We start from the raw sequence: 18,129 nt of genomic DNA, 5'->3' as shown, positions 1-18,129 counted from the left end.
CCTTTGCATGGTTAGTTATTTCACAGCAATTGCTTTTTGTATGGATACAGGAAGACAGTCAAAAAGACAAGCCTGTAATACAAGTTGATCACATTTGTTTCATTTTACAGAATTACATTATATAAAATAGGTTTTGCAATTTTGTTGCTGATGGGAGCCCTATTACAGTTAAAGATCTCAAAGTGGGGGAGAATGAAGTTGTAGAATCACACTACATGATGATGTCATTTTTGCAAATTTCAGCTAAATTTTTCCTCATGAAATTTAGAACTATATAACATAACTATATAGATAATGGATATATATATGTCTGTTAGGTTTTTTTTTAATGTATTTGAAATGAATTGGAAGGTCACAGCAAACTCTATAGCTTGTGAAGAGTGAAGGGGATGTGTGTGGAACGGGAATGGGGTTGGCTTGAGATCTCTCTCTCTCTCTCTCTCTCTCTATATATATATATATATACATCCTTTTTTCAAAAACAGAAGACTGCAAGTAAATATATCAATATTAGATAATTCTGGATTGTAATATATGGCTATCTTGTCTTATTTTTTGTACTTTTCTATATTCAAAAATTTTCTCACTAAGAATGGGGGTGAGGATGGGAATACTGTTCCTGTAGAAATTAAGTTCTAATGGAGTCATTCCCAATCAAATACTAAAATTTTTACAAAGATATTTTTAAAGTTTTATCAGTCATGAGTGGATGGAGTTGTTCTCTCTGTAATATAAAATTATCTATTTTATTAAAATTAAAAATTATAGTCACTGTGACTGTCCTCCCATTGTTTATCCATTTGCTCGAGTGGGCCCAGTAACATTGTGAGACTTATTACTGTGTTTGGCATATCGAACAGGTCACGGGTAGCTCAAAAAAAAAAAAAAAAGACAAGCCTGTGGCTTGGCAGTTGATTGACTCCAGATAATATTACCTCCTGGACATCTGCTCTCTCGACTTAACCACAGTTGCCCTTACTTCCTAGATCCCCAAAAGCAGGGTCCCGACAAGAGACTGGATGGACCCAGGGTAAGCAGTGTGAGCTCTGAGCTACCCTGGCATCGAAATAGGCCTAGCCAAAGTGCCATAATGCTTAATTATATGTTAAGAGCTTGGTCATGGAAAAATTCTGTCATGATCCGAAAAGTGAAAACTAGATTTGGACCTTCTGGGGTTAGGAATGATTGATCCAGTCTGAGCACTGTAGTCTGAGTCCATAGGGAAGATGTCCCCAGGAGAGACACTATAGCCTAAAAGTGCTACTACTGTGTCCGTACAGAATGGTAAATATTAGGAAGTAGAATTAAAGATGTTAATTAAGTTGCAGGTCTAAGGAGAGGAGAAACACACCTTAAGAGCTGTTTCACCCTTGTGGGCTACCGGTGTTTGGGGAGACTGGAAAAACATTTCTGATCAAGCTTCCCATGGGGAGGCATGGTTGGGGTGGCGGGGTGAGAGGATAAAAAAAAGCAGCTGCGGGGAGAAAGGGATTGGACTGATTGAAGGAGAAGGAGAGAAGAGAAGGAGAGACAGAAGCGAGATAGAGAAGACGGATACAGTGGGAAGAAATTGCGCAGTTAGAGATAGACATGGGGCGGGGGAGGGGTTGGAGAGAGCTGGGAGAGACGAGAGATTGAATAAATGGAAACTAAATCAGCAACCAGCTTGGCCCTCATTCTTCCTTCATTCTTCCAAGTCAACAGCCGTCCCGGGAGCACCGAACACAGAGAGACCTGCCCCAAGAGCCTGAAAACATACGTTCATGTGTAATCCCTGCGAGAGTGAGGGGGATTTACATAGCTCCACGCACATGAAGGATTTTTACAGGCATTGATGTCCCAATGGTCAGATGAGCAAAGGTTAAGTAACTCAAGGAGGTCACATAGTTAGAGAGTGGATACAGATCTGTAGGGTTCCAAATTCCTTTCTTGCATTGGCGAGAAAGACCTACTTCTGCTGCCTAGAGTCAACCATTCCATGAAGAGTCTGGTGGAAGTCCATCTGACAATCAAACTCTGGCCAAAAGAATTGGCTGTTAAGAGAAAGAACAAACCATTGGCTTTGCATTCCCAGTTCACCTTGCTCACAGGACCTCTCTGCTTTCTCTGAACACCAACCATGTGAAGTTCAGCAAGGCTTATTCTGATTTGTGTGCAAGCCATATTCCTTCTCTTCTGAGCTGTGAGTGCTCAGTGTCAGAGGAGGAGCTGTATACTTTTTGGAGTCTTGAAGACCTGCTCACTCTGGTGCTTTTAATCAAGGGCTTACTATGTGTGAATGTATTGAGGCTTTCAGTCAAGTTAACTTTAGTTAGGTGACTAGGTTTATTAAGTTTTACATGTCACAAAATAAGAAAAGGAGAACTAAGCAGTATAATGGGTTTTGAGACTAGTGCCTTCCTCAGACTTGTGTGTGCATGTGAATCACCTGTCAACACAGTAGAGCTTTCCAGTTTATCTTATTAGACAATAGTCACAGAGATGACCCAAGTATTGCATTTAAACAACTGGATGGAAGGGCAGGGATCAGATCCCATCTCTAAATTCTTGTTGCTTTCCTCTTCATAGTTGTTTATTTCACTTTCAATGCAATGCAGAATAGTAAGCACAATTTAACTAGTACAAAATTCCTGGCACTGTTCTTGCTGCTTTAAACACATTTTCCAATGCACACAACACTTATAGTATTGATCTACACACCAATATATTACCAATAGATAAGTATATTACCAATAATGAGTGGGTGGGGAGGGGGGAATGGAACAGTGGCCTTCCTACACGTATGCAAGTATTGGGGCCTTTATATCCTCTGGCGTAAGTCCAGAGGATAAAGTTAGTTCCTTGATGCTGAATGGGAGTGGGTATTTAAAAGATGCCTATGCATTTCTGGATATGAAACATATACTATGTGTATTTAGAAAGCACACACACAAAGTCCTCTTAAGGCGCATTTGTGCCCTTGGTATTTTTTCTTTTGTGTGGGGAGAGTGTCACATTTGGTGGTGCTCAGGACTTACTCCTACCTGTGCTCAGGGATCACTCTTGTGGGGCTTGGGGGACAATATGGTATGGCTGGAATCGAACCTAGCTCTGCTGCGTGCAAGGCAAATGCCTACTTGCCCCTTGACACTCTTGAGAGCTTAAATCCAGATTAAGTACTGAAGAGCTGGAGCTATATCAGATAGTCCTAGGGGCTTACAAGTTGCTCCCATATATTGCTAACGCATTGATAGTCTCTTTTTCTCTAGAAACTCTCCAGAAAAATTTCCACCTGTTGCCTAGGGAAGGATCTACCTATCCTAGAGTTCTGTCTTAATGCAGAGTACTTAAGGCTGTTGTCAGTCATCACAAAGCCTAAGCAGGGTCTACAGTTGTGGAAAATATCCTGGAAAATATGGAGTAGTTTGCCAGGCAAGTAGAACACTTGATTAAAAGCCCTAGAGAATGACTTTTAGATGAAATTCCTTTTCATATTGACTTGAAAACAGAGGGTCAAAGGAGGTGTTACTTTCTCAAGATTGGTGGTGTTAAACTCACTAGTTAGCTGTCAATGAACGCTTTGTCTATTCTGATCAATTGCACTGATCAATAATTTAATTTCTGATGCTCTAAGCTTAAACAGTATTGAAAAGGTGCACCCCACATTCCTCTGTCATTTGGTTTGCACATTTTCCCATTGTGCAGGTCCCTCACGGAGTTGTCCATTTTTAGGAAGGGGGGGGTCCAGCAATCTGGTGGGGGCCTCGGGAAAAGCAAAGCCAGATTCTGATCAATCAATAAGGAGATGCCCACAGTCTCCCTCGTCTCAACAGTCTTAAAACAACAGGTAGTTTTGATGTACATGCTTAGCCACGGAGCTCAGCAGCAGGCAGCGCATTGCAAACCGTCCCCCCCCCCCCCCCCCCCCCCCCGCAACCTGCGCGGCTGAGGTCTGGGATCCCGCCGGCCGGGAGGGGTCTGGGAACCGAGTCTCAGGTGCCACGGACCTCTATGGCCCAGAGAAAATGGGGTTTGCTTTGTCCTACTCAGTTCCCCCACAGCTTTCCACAAATCCCACCCACTCCCTTTCCCTTACGAAGTTCTCTGGGTGGGGTGGGGGTGGGGAGCCTGAAGCGGGATCCAGTCCATCCTGCCCGGGTCGTTCCTAGGCGAGCCCAGGAGGGCCATTTTCGGGGTCTTAGATTTCCCCCTGACTTACCCGGGGAGGAGGCGCAGCGGCCGCGCAGGCGTTGCACCCGAGAAGCCTCCGTTTTCCGCGCATTGTTAAGGTCTAGGGGAGCTGGGGAGCAGGGGCAGCGGGTGCGGCCCGCAGGGGCCACCGGGAGCGCGCATCCCAGGCCCGTTCGGCAAGCGTTTTCAGCAGGTCCCCTCCACCCCCACCCCAAGTCCCGAAGAAAGGCGCCAGGCCGGGGACCTCGCGGGCCGGGCGCTGGGGGCTCTGTGCAGCGGAGGAAGTTCCCGGGCGCGGCGGCCTGCGTCACAGCGGGCAGCAGTGGCGGGGCGGGCGGGCGCGGCAGTGGCGGCGGCGGCGACGGCGGCGGCGGTGGTGGCCACCCCGGGCCCGGGCGCTGGGCGGCGCTGGCTGCCGCTGGCCCGGCTGCGCGCGGGGCGGCGCTGGAGGCGGCTCCGACCGCGGCCGGGGAGGCGGAGTGGGCGGCCGGGGGGGAGGGCTGCGGGGCTGGGGCGTTAGCTGCGTCCCGCCTCGGAGCCCGCGAACAGGACCCGCCTCGGAGCCCGCGAAGAGGACACGGAGGAAGGCGCCGCCGTGGCCGCGGCCGCACTGCTCCGGGCGCGACGAGCCATGCGCTGCGGCCCCGCCAGCGACCCCGCTGCCGCCGGCCGCCGCTGAGCCCCACCGAGACCCAGCTCGCCGCTCCCCAGCTCGCCTCCACGCGCCCGGAGGTAAGGGCGGGGATCGCCGAGGGATGGAGCGCGGCCGGCCGCCGCCGAGCGCCTGGCTCGGTCCGCTAGGTGCGCTGGAGCCCTCACTCGCCGCGCCGCGCTCGCGTCCCCGCGCCTCGGGCTGGCGGAACCAGGTCTCCGGGCCCGCGTGGGGTAACCTCGGAGCCTTCCGGGGTTTCAGAGCCCGCCACCTCCTACACCCCACCCAACCCACGCTAGTAGCCCTGGCTTTCCCGCCGAGGACCCCAGCCCGGCGCACCGCGCCCAGCGCAGCGTGGCCGCGGCAGGTTCTGCAGAGTCGGGGAGGGAGGTGGGGTGGAGTGGGGGTGGGGGAGACACAGAGAAAACCCGACTAGGGCCGGGGGCGAAGCTGGTTCTACCTTTTGATTCCTGGCGACCCTAAGGCCTGCCCCTTCTGGTCTGCGCTTCCCCCCTTGGCAGCCTAGAGCCACCACCCCCCCCCCCCCCCCGAAGTTAGCACTTTGGAGAAGGAGGGAGAGGAATTTGGAGGTCCCCGCAGGGAACGAGGGCGCGGTGTTTGCTCAGAGGTTGGAGGAGAGTAGGGAGACGGTGGGCCCCAGAAACCAGGTGTCTAGGCCGGCAATGGAGACCAGCACTGCTCTGCCTTCAACCCCAAGCCAGGTTCGCCCATCGATCGTTCCGAGTCCAGTTGGTGTCCAGCACGGGGCAGCTGGGGATGGAGTTCACAGCTCAGGGACCTCTGGGTGTGCGTGTGGACACCCATCCCTTTTCTCCATCCTCCACCCAAACCGGTGATGTGCACCCCCGTGCGTGGCACTCCGTGTGCGGTACCCAGCTTCAAGCGACCACCGGCATCAGGAGGGGTATTTCCGCCTCAGGGCCAAACTTCGCTAGCTTTTAGATTCCCCAAGCATTAGAAACTACAGCAAACCAGTTAGGATGCGCTTTCAAGTTGCCATGCTTCTGAAATGGACAAATTCGACCCCATCCATCATCAGGAGTGGGGCGTGGGGTGGCGGGCGTGAATGACCCTATTTAACACAGTTAAGTTCGGGGGAGAAATGGGTAAAGGAAATGGCAGTTGTTTGTCACTGGAGCCTCCAGCCTCTCAGTTTTGTAAAGAAGCATGGCTTTCATCAGCAGCCACATCGCGGGATTGTGTTGACTTATATAGGGCACAAGGCTTCTTTGCGCACAGGTCATTAAAATGCCTTGACTCTGCGTATCTGGCACCCTTTTGCTTGGCACCGTACTGTCAGATGGCCAGAGCCGATCAGCTTTATACATTTATGCATTTTTATTTTTGAATTATGTGTATGTCCCCCAAAGTGAGCTGAAAGTCAGAAAGCATGCTTCAATGTGTGAATTCACAGATTAGAGGTGTATAGCTAACTTAGACGGTTTTTGTAAATTAACCGAGATTTGCTTTAGTGGGGAAGACCTAGGGTGTGACCCTAATTCGTTTCAGTTTGGTAAGTCCTGTCTTGAGGACAGTTTGTTTCTTTTCAGAGATGGGGGAGTAGTTTTGCAAGGAAGATGTTTGTATGGGTCACTTCATAGATTGACTGGGGCACTCCAAACCCATGGTGATAGCAGTGCTCCAAAGTATGCCTAGACATTTCTCAATAATAAAATTAACAAAGCCTTTCTTAATGGTACCAACTTTTTTTCTCTTATTTCAGATTCAGCACTTGATTAGTGAAATATGCTTTTTAATTTACGAAGTTTGTGCTTTAAAAAAAACATGAAATCAGCAATCTTAATTTCTAAAGGTTCAGGAATTTTAAAAAATTGTGCTTGCAACTCCTACATTTAAAATGATAAAAAGGAATAAAAGCTGGGACTGTACCTCAGTGATGGAGTACTTTGTTGTGTGTATGTATGGTGGGGGGGACTTCTGGGGGCTGGGGGCTGGAACCACACACAATTTCTAAAACACACAATGTAAGTAAATAAATATTTAAAACAAGGTAGTAAAAGAAAACAGGTTTACCAAATTGTTGTCATTTTTTTAATAGTCTGTAATGTTTTTAAGTTATAATAACACAATAGTAAAGCCAAGTATAAGAGGAAATGGGGTTGGAGACAAATTCTTTTGTTAAATATCAGTGATTTAACATGGCACGGTGCTATAGACTCACAGAATGTCATATTCTTACAAAAAACCCTTAAGGTAGATGGTGTCATCTACTTTACAGTTTGTAATTTGTCACAAGACTATACAGTAATATTAATACCTAAACCAGACCAAGTTTTATTAGCCTTAAATACCTTTTCCATTTTCCAAAATCGTTGTTTTCTCTATATAACTTTGTCTTGATGTACCTTAATGACTATGAGAAAACTGAAATCAAGGAAGTAAAGCCACTTGTCCTGGGTTTTCCATATAATTACTATAAATGAGGATACAAATTTGGAATCAAAGACATCTCTTTCCCAAATCCATGTTTTTGCTACTGATGTCTATTAAAGGACTGATTTAGAGCTTGACCTAATGGATGTCTTACATTTATTCATACTCTCAAGATTTTTTATTTAATCCTTGGAGTGCTATATATCCTGCCCTGGGTCACTAATGAAAGCAAATTGCAACCAACAGGATGACTTTAGTATTGAAGTATCCTTGAATCTTCTTAATTTCCTTTAAAATGTAAATCAGAAAATATAATCTCAATAGCTATATGATAAAGTGCTTTTCTTTTTCATAAGAATTGCTGTTTCTGAATCCTGGCTCCCCTGTGCAGTCGGAGTATAAGCAAATTCATGTTACAGAAACTCAGCACCCCAATATCCTAATGCATAATGGGGTTTGCAAGCCTAGATAGCAGGATGGGTGTGCAGACTAAATGTAAAAACACATATAAAGGACAGCTCCTGTCAAGTGCTCAGTAACAGTCAGCAAATGGTAAGGATCAAAATCCCTGTATCCCAGTATTGATTGAAATTTCTGCTGTACTTCACTCGATGTGTATTTTAGATACATGTAGTGATTCGTCAGTGTGATCAATGATTCACCCTCTGTACAGCCAGGCAAAAGCCTAATCCAGTGTTTTGACATCTTTAACTTTTGAATCACATCCTCCTTTTTGTAGTCTTGACTTCAAATTATTTACTCACCCTATGTAGTTCTTCCTTTGCTCCACTCAGCATATCTTTCAGAACTTTGCTAACCCTATTTCAGTGGATTGGAATTTGTATTTTTTGGCAAACATCCTTTCCTGTTTTCTGCCTCTCCTTATTTCTAGACCTTCCTTATCACTCAAGGCACCATGACAATCCCAGTATCTCCCCACCGCACTCTTCACCTTTGACCAAGTCTCTGTATTCTGTATCTGAAATTCTGTATCTGCTTCAAGGCCCACTCAAAATGTTACTTCCTACCTGAGCTGTACACCTTTCACTTTTACATTCTTTGTCATATTCAATTCTGATAACATGGAAACATCCCTAATGCTACATTTACTTTTAATTTATTTAAACAGTTATACTTTTTAGATATTTGCTCAAATAATTATTCTATGGAAATCTATAAACATTTTGAGATCAGACATGTTTTTATGTTTTTTATAGTCATTGTTTAGACAAAAGATATATGGTTTCTAATTCCTGAATGAAATATTAATCAGATATTCTGAGAGTCTTAAAATAACTAGGAAATCACTTGTCTCTGTTTCATGCTTGTTAGAGGCATCTCCTAACAACTCTTTGTTTTTAATTTGGTCATTAACTCTCAGAAAATTCAACTGGTATTATATAAATTGGAAGGCACAGTTCTTAAACAAAGCCTTAGCCACTATGTACCTTGTCTGAAAGCTGTATTTCATTAATAAATTGCTCCCATGGTAATAGGATATACCTCGTTAGTTTGCAAATACATTGAGCACATCAATAGTATTTGAATCAGTTGGCTCTTTAGAGGGAGTTATGGTCCAGATGGGTTTTTTTTAATTAAGAATGGGATTTACCTAAGAGAAAATATCTGCCTTAGAGCCAAGGGCGAGATAATAAGCAAAGACGATTCTAGACGCCTTTAGTTGAGAATAGGACTGATCATTATACAACGTGGAGTATACAATCAGAAGTGACCTTCATGAGAGCACAGGAAAAAAAGACATGTTGTCTCACCACAAGAATAGAGGTGGAAAATATAAAAAGAAATAGGAAAAATAAATGAAGGACAACTGTAATACTGCGTGATGAAGCCTGCTGGATATTGGTACTTCCTGGGCTATAGAAGAAAGGCTATGGGGAGAGGAAGGGCAATCGAAAATGGGCAAGGGAAGAGAGAGTAGGGTAGCCTGGAACATTCATATGTTCCTATTTGCAAGAGGGTAATGTCAGAATTTTGCTCTATGTAGTTTGGCAGAGCTGTAGTAAAAATGTCCTGGGTAGCTAGAGAATGACTGAACTCTTTCCCAGTGTTATTCATGAAACAAAAAAGAACCCAGACCCTCCACCTAGAAGTGTGACATACAGTCACAAACTTGGGGAGTGAATTTTAAATCATTTTCTGGTATAGAAGAGTTTCCTTTTAAATATGGGTTTATAGTGTAAAGTGTATCCAACTGTGAATGGCCGTTGGTAATGGTAATGAGTTCAGAAAACAAGAAAGTTCGGAAGAGAAAAGGGAGAACTGGCAAGATTCAAAAATCAATTCTGAATTGATTCAAGGAGGTTTTAAAGCTTAGAGAAGGAACTGAAAGTGTTCCAGAGGACAAAGTATTTAGAATCAAAGGAATCCAGGAGAACTGTATGTTCTTTAAAGAACCCTTCTAAGGATGCAGGACAAAAGTTATCTTGTAGAATGGGAAGGTAGAACAGAGAGTTTGGAAAAATTTCAAAAAGTGTGTCTTTTTCAAATATAGTTAGCATGAGGGATTTCATAGACAAGCATTTCTCAACTTTTGGATTTATTTAAAAGTATTCTCCTTACCAGAACCTGTTTTACATAAATTCGGATACTGCAGACACACTATATTTAACAAAATTTATGTATTGTGGCCTTTAGGCAGTCTACAAGCCATTATTTAGGTTTTTTTTTTCTTTTTGGGTCACACCCAGCGATGCTCAGAGGTTACTCCTGGCTCTGCACTCAGGAATCACTACTGGCAGTACTCAGGGGACCATATGGGATGTATGGGATGCTGGGAATCAAACCTGGGTCGGCCACGTGCAAGGCAAACACCCTACCCGCTGTGCTATCGTTCCAGCCCCATCATTTAAGTTTTTGATCAACTTTTGGTTGAAGAAATATTTCTCCTCTATTAAGAACAGGGATTATTAATAGGGGAGCAATTAAGAACTATAATGCTAAATGATTGTAATACGTTATAACCATATAATGTTATAGTCTACGATATAGACTCAAAGACCATATGGAACCAACAGACATAAAAAATTTATGTGCATGCATATGATACTTTATCAGATCCTCTAGGATTAGATTGCATGGTTGGGGTTGTTTTTATTTTTATTCATATGAAAAAGCATGCTTCATTGCCTCTTCTTTTCAGTGAAGCAAATGGTTTTATTGAGAGAAATTTATTTAAGGAAATTCAAGGGAAGAGAAAGAGTTACTTGTTCAAGAGAGCACAGGCTTCTGTAGAGTGGGGAAAAGCTACTTTATTGGCTCTTAAACTAAAATATGTATGTAAAAACCCTAAGACTTCTAACTGACCAGATCTCACATTGACAAAATTCCTGGACTTCTTGCTAAAGTTCAAAACCACCTGAACATGCATCCTTTTATTATCTGGTGGGAAGTAGTCCCCAAGCTTCAAATGCTCAGCATTCGTTATTAATTTCTGTTATGCTGAGAAGGCTGTATTAGCCATTCATCCTTATGCCTGGTTAATTTTTCATAACTATAAAACTGTCTTTATTAGGGTATTTATATTTTAAAGACACTTATTTATAAATATTAAATACAGTGGGCTCAGAGAAAGAGTGGACACTTGCCTTGCACATGACCAACCTGGGTTGGATACCCAGCACCCCGTAGGTCCCCCCATCTTTCCAGGAGTAATCCCTGAGTGTGGAGCCAGGAGTAAGCCTGAACATCACTGTGTGTGTCCCAGCCCTACCCTTCCACCCCCCCCCCCCCCACAAATGAGGAACATGTGACCTATCAAAGAGATTCCATGTCATAATAAGTAGATATTTGGAGAGGAGGGGCCTCTGAAGTTATTCTTCATGTTTTCGTGCTTTGTTCCTTTCCCTGATTTCCTAGGGAATATAATCCTGGGCTTCTGATAAGATCTGGAGAGCTTCTGGGACAAGTCTTTCTTTGCTTTTTTGTGTGTGTGGGGGGGGGGACAGGACAGGGGCTGGCAGTGCTCAGAGCTTCCTCTTTCCTCTCTGTTCATGGATCACTCGTGATTTTTAAGATACAATTAATTGATGTCAGGGATGGGTCAGCTGCATGCAAGGCAAGAACTCTACCCTACCTGCTGTACTCACTCTCTCTCTCTCTCTGTTCTCTCTCTCTCTCTCTCTCTCTCTCTCTCTCTCTCTCTCTCTCTCTCTTCCTCTCCCTCTCCCTCTCCCTCTCCCTCGCCCCCCTCAGCTCTTAGAGCCTTCATTGCTGCCTTTGGCTGTTAGGCTGTTCACTTCCTCCCAAACTACTCATTGTCATTCTAATCTCCTCCAGCTTTTTCTTTTACCATATTGTTCTTTTTTCTTCCTTGCCCTCCAACCCTCAGAAATCTTTCTCTGGGTTTTAATTTTGGGACTGTTTTGAAACTTGTGTAAGGGCTGTGGCCACTATAGGGCACCTACAATTACTGCAGCCAAGTGTGTGTGTGTGTGTGTGTGTGTGTGTGTGTGTGTGTGTGTGTTATGTATACTTGGGAGACTAGAAAAGGATAATGGAGGGTACTGGAGGGGAAAATCCAGTACTTCTCAGCAGGCTATAGCTGGGGACTGCTATGCCCTGCTAGGTATTTCATACAGATAGAGAAACTGAGATGCCAGTAGCCCCTAGGAATCCTGTCCCACAACCTGGACATGCCAAGTAAAACTTGCCAAGATTCTCCAGGCAACCATTCTAACATCATCTTGGGTACCTCCTTCAGGTCTTTGCAAGCCCTGTTTGCTTTCAAACAAACCTTTGGTCACCACCTCTTATGTAGCTCTTCAATTGAGACACTGAGTACCTAGACACCCCACACCCCACCCCCAGCAACAATACCATGTTTTCTAGATCAACAGAGATTCCATTATAATGACATTAACTAAAAATTCATTTGTATAGCTGTTTTGTGTAATTATAATAAGTGAAGTTTAATTAGAAGCTAAAGCTATTTGTGGGCTGGAGCGATAGCACAGCAGGTAGGGCGTTCGCCTTACAAGCGGCCAACATGGCCGACCCGAGTTCGATTCCTCCGCCCCTCTCGGAGAGCCCGGCAAGCTACCGAGAGTATTCGATATGCCAGACACAGTAACAACAAAGTCTCCAATGGAGACGTTACTGGGCCTGCTCAAGCAAAGCTATTTGTGTTTTTCTAAGTTTACCCCTCTAAGATGGCAAGAATTGTTTCTGTTCTCCCTAGGACTCATTCCTAATAGAATGAAACAGAGAGAATATTTGTTTGTACTCACAGACAAATATTTGGCTTTTTGTTCTGTTTTCTCATGCAAGATGTTTTCCCTTCATGGTGATACACTCCTAATAATGTTTAGTTCTAGAATTCTAAAGAGTTTGCTCTTAATTGGTAGTATACTGAGGAATGTAGTCCGTCAGTCCTAAAACTGAGTTTCTGACATTTACAGTATTACTGTACTAGTCATAGATTTGAGGTTTTCTGTTTGCAGGTGCAATGAGATCAGTTTAGATTAGAAGCCTTTTAAATTTAAAATTGGCAGAGGGGAGTTGTGGGGGAGGTGGTGTGCCTGGAAATGTTCTGAAATAACACACTGAATTAAGCATTAGATATCATCTAACAGAAAAAAAAATTTTTTCAAGTGCCTTTCAGAAAATAAAATACCAATGGTTGGGACGGTTTCTATCAATTAATCTTCTAGCAGATTGTAAACCTTGAGTAGTATATAAAACCCAATTTCTGGACGGCCCCGGAGATCAACTGAAAGTGAGTAGATCTTTGAGCAAAGGAACTGACTACACTTGGATGTATGCTTTCCTCCAGGTAGAGTATCCCAGTCTCTCAGCTCAATCTCAAACCCAATAGCTGCAATCTTCCTTTCTTTCATAGTGTCTGCAAAGTGAGGAGAAAGTCCTGAGTCTAGTAAAGAAAACATGTCAGGATATGGAGGCAAACTTCTTTCAAACCTTTGATGGACTCCAGAAAGATTAGTGGAGATAACATGCCCCGGGTCTGCAACAAAGCTTTTGAAAGACTGAAAGACCTGAGCAGGTGTTCTAACTGCTGCCCCGATTAAGGAAGACAGAGTTTGGAATTTGAATACAACCAAGTGAAAGGCCTGCCAAAGGAAGATTAGTATTTTTTTCAGGGGAAGATTACAGATTCCAGAGCATCTGTAATATATCTTAAAATTTAGGGGCCATAAAGGCAGGTGAGGTGCTTACATGGGTTTGATCCCCTGCATCTCAGATGGTCTCTCGTTCTTCATTAGGAGTGATTCCTGAGCACAGAACCAGAAGTAAGCCCTGAGCACAGCCAGGTGTGCCTCCAAAACCAGTAATAATAATACATTTAAGATCATAGTGAAATGGAACACATCAATGTTAGAAAATATAAATAAGTCAAATTTGGCATTCTTTCTAAATTTGAACAACTTTAGCAAACCCTATAAAAAATGTAGGACAATGAGCGAGAACCCAGGTTACCAGAATTATTAATGAAAGAGTAGGGTCACTTACAGACCCTTTAGACATTAAAAAGACGTGAAATTTTAAAATTATAATTAATAATAAGCTAAAGCTTTTGGCAGTTTCAATGAAACTGTGGTGAGGAGGAATCCTTGGAAAGCACAAATTACATTATCAGATAAAAGTTTTATTAGTAATTAAAAGCTGTCTCATAAAGAAAGTGTCGTTTGAAGAAGGTTTATGCCAGGAGTAGAGGGTTGGCCCAGGATTAAAAGAAATCTTTCCAATCATTTAGGACTGGAGAAACAGTCCAGGAGTTTAGGCATGTACCTTGCAGCACCTGACAGCCTTTCAATCTCTGGCACCTCGACATTAAATAAGATTGAAAGTCAATGATAAATTAACAGAAAATAAGTGATTACTGATAAAAGATTATTTTTATTAAGTATCACTTGTATCACTTGTATCACTTGTCATCCTGTTAGTCATCGATTTGCTCAGTGGGCACCAGTAACGTCTCCATTCGTCCCTATCACATGCTAGTAGTGTAGCCCAGTGGCATCTGCTCACTCCAGGAACATGAAGAGCCTCAAACCGTTTGTTCAGGGTTTTGACGAAGAAGTCTGACGATCTCATAGGTGGGCGGCCACGCGTTCTTTTGGCGTGCCGTGGAATCCAGTCAGTGACACAGCTCTAGTCCAGTGGTCATCTCTAAATTGCATTACGTTTCCGGCGCATCTGATTTTCGATGCCTTGGCAAATGAGAGTGCGTCCCTGATATTATTACTTTATTAAGTAATTATAAAAGTAATTACTTAATAAAATGAAAAATACTCATTCCCATTTTATTAAGTAATTATTTTTATTTGGGAGCTATACTCTCTATGCTCAGGCCTTACTCCTGGCTCTGCACCCAGAGGTTTCTCCAGGTGGACTTGCAGGACGAGATGGGGTACCAGGAATTGAACCCTGGTTGGTCATATACAAGGCAAGCACCTTACCCACTGTACGATCTAGTCCTGAAAGATTAATTTTAACATAGCAAAAAATATCTATCATTATAACTTAACATTTTAAATATACTATCATTTTCTTTTCTTTATTATCTTTATAGTTACAAACATGTTTAAGATTTTCCGGAGCCATTGATGATAAAGATTCTCAAAGACTCAATTAATCTCATAAGACCCTTTCATTTACAATGTAATAACTATAGCTAGCATAATGCTTAATGGTAAATTTGATTTTGGGGTGCTAGTTCCCCTTAAGTCCAATAAGAAAAATAATGTTCTCTCATGATTTCCATTTAATATTATACATAAAGTTAGCTAGAGCAATAATGATGAAAAATTCAGGTGTGAATTAAAAAGGAAGAAGTTAAAAATGGCTTCTAACAGACTTTGTGATTAGAAATTAAGATTCTAAACCGCAACACCTTAAACGAAAGAGAGAGCAAAAGGGAATGCCCTGCCACAAAGGCGGGGTGGGGTGGGGAGGATGGTGTGTGTTGGGTGGGGGAGGGCTACTGGGATCATTGGTGGTGGAGAATGGGCACTGGTGGAGGGATGGGTACTCGATCATTATATAACTGAAACCCAGGCATGAAAGTTTGTAAGTCTACAACTGTACCTCATGGTGTTTCACTAATATAAGGTAAGGTAAAGGTAAAGGTAAAGGCCCTCCCGTTGATCGTCGATTTGCTCGAGCGGGCCCAGTAACGTCTCCATTGGAGACTTTGTTGTTACTGTGTCTGGCATATCGAATACTCTCGGTAGCTTGCCAGGCTCTCCGAGAGGGGCTGAGGAATCAAACTCGGGTCGGCCATGTTGGCCGCTTGTAAGGCGAACGCCCTACCGCTGTGCTATCGCTCGCGAGCGATAGCACAGCGGGTAGGGTGTTTGCCCTGCACGCAGCCAACATGGCCAACCCAGGTTCGATTCCCAGCATCCCATATGGTCCCCCGAGCACTGCCAGGAGTAATTCCTGAGTGCATGAGCCAGGAGTAACCCCTGAGCATCACTGGGTGTGACCCAAAAAGAAAAAAAAGTACTTAATAATAATATAAATAAATAAATAAAAATAACTAAGAAATAAAAGCCTGTTTGCTTTTATTTACTTGTAATTTCTTGTAAGTAAATAAACTTATAATTTACCAAAAATCATCACAAGCTGATTTGCCCCTGTGAAAAAGAACATTTGGGTTAAGTGAGGAATAAAATATCTTTTGCCTTCTGAGAACAATATATCATAAACAATGTTCAACTCTTTGTATTGAGAAATATTCATCTCAGAAATAAAATTTTTCTGAATTTCTACTTTATATTATAATATAATTTTACAAAAGTAACTTTACCTCGATGTACATTATTTGTCATATAATAAAAATCATATAAACAATAGTGCATAACAATTTTTAAAATGTTAAATGTCCCCCAGGTATCCAGGGGCTGTTGAGTGAATAAGGAAGCACTATAGCACTGCCCTCCTGTTATTTATTTGCTATTTGCTCGAGTGGGCACCAGTAATGTCTCTATTGTGAGACTTGTTGTTACTGTATTTGGCATATCAAATATGTCACAAGGAGCTTGCCAGGCTCTGCTGTGCGGGCGATACTCTCCGTAGCTTGCCGGACTCTCCAAGAGGGGCGGAGGAATCGAAGCCAGGTCAGCCACGTGCAAGGCAAATGCCCTACCCACTGTGCTATCACTCCAGCCCATAGTGAATAAGGAAAATGTGGTATATTTCTTTATGGAGTACTGCTCAGTCATGTGGTGAAATTTTGCCATTTGCAGTGGGTAGAACTGAAAAGGTCATTCCAAACAAAAATAATCCAAAAGGAGAAGGACTAATTATTTCTCTAATGTGGAATATAATGGAACAAAATCAAACCAAAATTCTTTGATTCTGATCACAGAACTGGGATTATCTCAAAGTGGGAAAGTGGGGAGAAGGTTGAAGGGTGGAAGGTGCAGAGAACTTTGGAGGAGGGATATTGGTACTGCTATGGTAGGCGTGGTGTAGTGGCATACATTTAAAGACGTATGAAACTCTGTCCCTAAATGTTCTGTTTAGTTCAACTGGTTTTATCTCAACAAATAAAAGTATTTTGCAAAGTCAAAGTATTAAATTTTAGTTTTGGAGATAAACATAATTTTAATATGTTGACTGACAGTCATGGGCTGGAGCGATAGCACAGCGGGTAGGGCGTTCGGCTTACAAGCGGCCAACATGGCCGACCCGAGTTCAATTCCTCCGCCCCTCTTGGAGAGCCCAGCAAGCTACCGAGAGTATTTGATATGCCAAACACAGTAACAACAAAGTCTCCAATGGAGACGTTACTGGGCCCACTCAAGCAAATCGACGATCAACAGGAGGGCCTTTACCTTTGGGGCTGGAGCGATAGCACAGCAGTAGGGCGTTTGCCTTGCACGCAGCCAACATAGCCGACCCGAGTTCGATTCCTCCGCCCCTCTAGGAGAGCCCGGCAAGCTACTGAGAGTATCTCGCCCGCACGGCAGAGCCTGGCAAGCTCCCCATGACGTATTCGATATGCCAAATACAGTAACAACAAAGTCTCCAATGGAGACGTTACTGGGCCCGCTTGAGCAAATCGACTGACAGTCATGATTTTATTCAGTATTCTTAATATTTGAATGTCATAAGGGAAATTATGTTTTTATAGATATTATACATGGATTAAATATTGAATTATTATTAAAGTATAATCAACTTTACACCGAAATTCTTAACTTTATAATCATTAAAAGAGTCATTAAAAGATGAAAAAAGTTGGGGCTAGAGCGTTAGCACAGCAGGTAGGGTGTTTGTCTTGCTCACAGGTGACCCGGGTTCAATTCCCAGTATCCCATATGGTCCCCTGAGCACCTCCAGGAGTAATTCATGAGTGCAGAGCCAGGAGTAACCCCTGTGCATCTCCAGATGTGACCCAAAGAGCAAAAAAAAAAAAAAATATAGGAGTTGAATATCACTGTCACTGTTCTCCCGTTGTTTATCGATTTGCTTGAGCGGGTCCAGTAATATTGTGAGACTTATTGTTACTGTGTTTGGCATATCTAATACATCACGGGTAGCTTACCAGTCTTTGCCGTGCAGGCAAGATACTCTCGGTAGCTTGCGGGGCTCTCCAAGAGGGGTAGAGGAATCAAAGGTGGAGGAATTGAACTTGTGTTCGCCGGGTCGAGGTGTGCAAGGTAAATGCCCTACCCACTGCGCTATTGCTCCAACCCAAGCATTGAATATATTTATAAAAATTAAATTTTTCTTTATTTAACTTTGGGAGGCCACACCTGACTGTGCTCAGTACTTATGCCTGGCTCTGTGCTTGTGTGCTCAGGAATCACTTCTCATTGGGCTCAAGGGACCATATGAGCATGTAGGGATTGAACCTAGATCAGCCTTATTCTAGGCAAGCACCCTACCTGGGCTATCAGGTATCA

The 18,129-nt window shown here is 43.4% G+C and overlaps 1 protein-coding gene across 1 annotated transcript in view; it reads left to right on the top strand.

Moving 5' to 3' along the window:
• The first annotated feature begins 4,727 nt into the window (after positions 1 to 4,727).
• The window catches only part of LRRC8C (leucine rich repeat containing 8 VRAC subunit C), a 97,659-nt gene continuing 84,257 nt past the window's right edge, over positions 4,728 to 18,129 (top strand). The window contains exon 1 of the mRNA XM_056123123.1: positions 4,728 to 4,902. The gene's annotated coding sequence lies outside the window, so the exon portion shown is untranslated. The remainder of the gene's footprint in view (positions 4,903 to 18,129) is intronic.

Source organism: Sorex fumeus, unplaced genomic scaffold (assembly GCF_029834395.1).
Source record: "Sorex fumeus unplaced genomic scaffold, SorFum_2.1 ptg000047l, whole genome shotgun sequence".
In the NCBI taxonomy this organism is placed as follows: domain Eukaryota; kingdom Metazoa; phylum Chordata; class Mammalia; order Eulipotyphla; family Soricidae; genus Sorex; species Sorex fumeus.
This window is presented reverse-complemented; position numbering and strand designations above follow the sequence as displayed.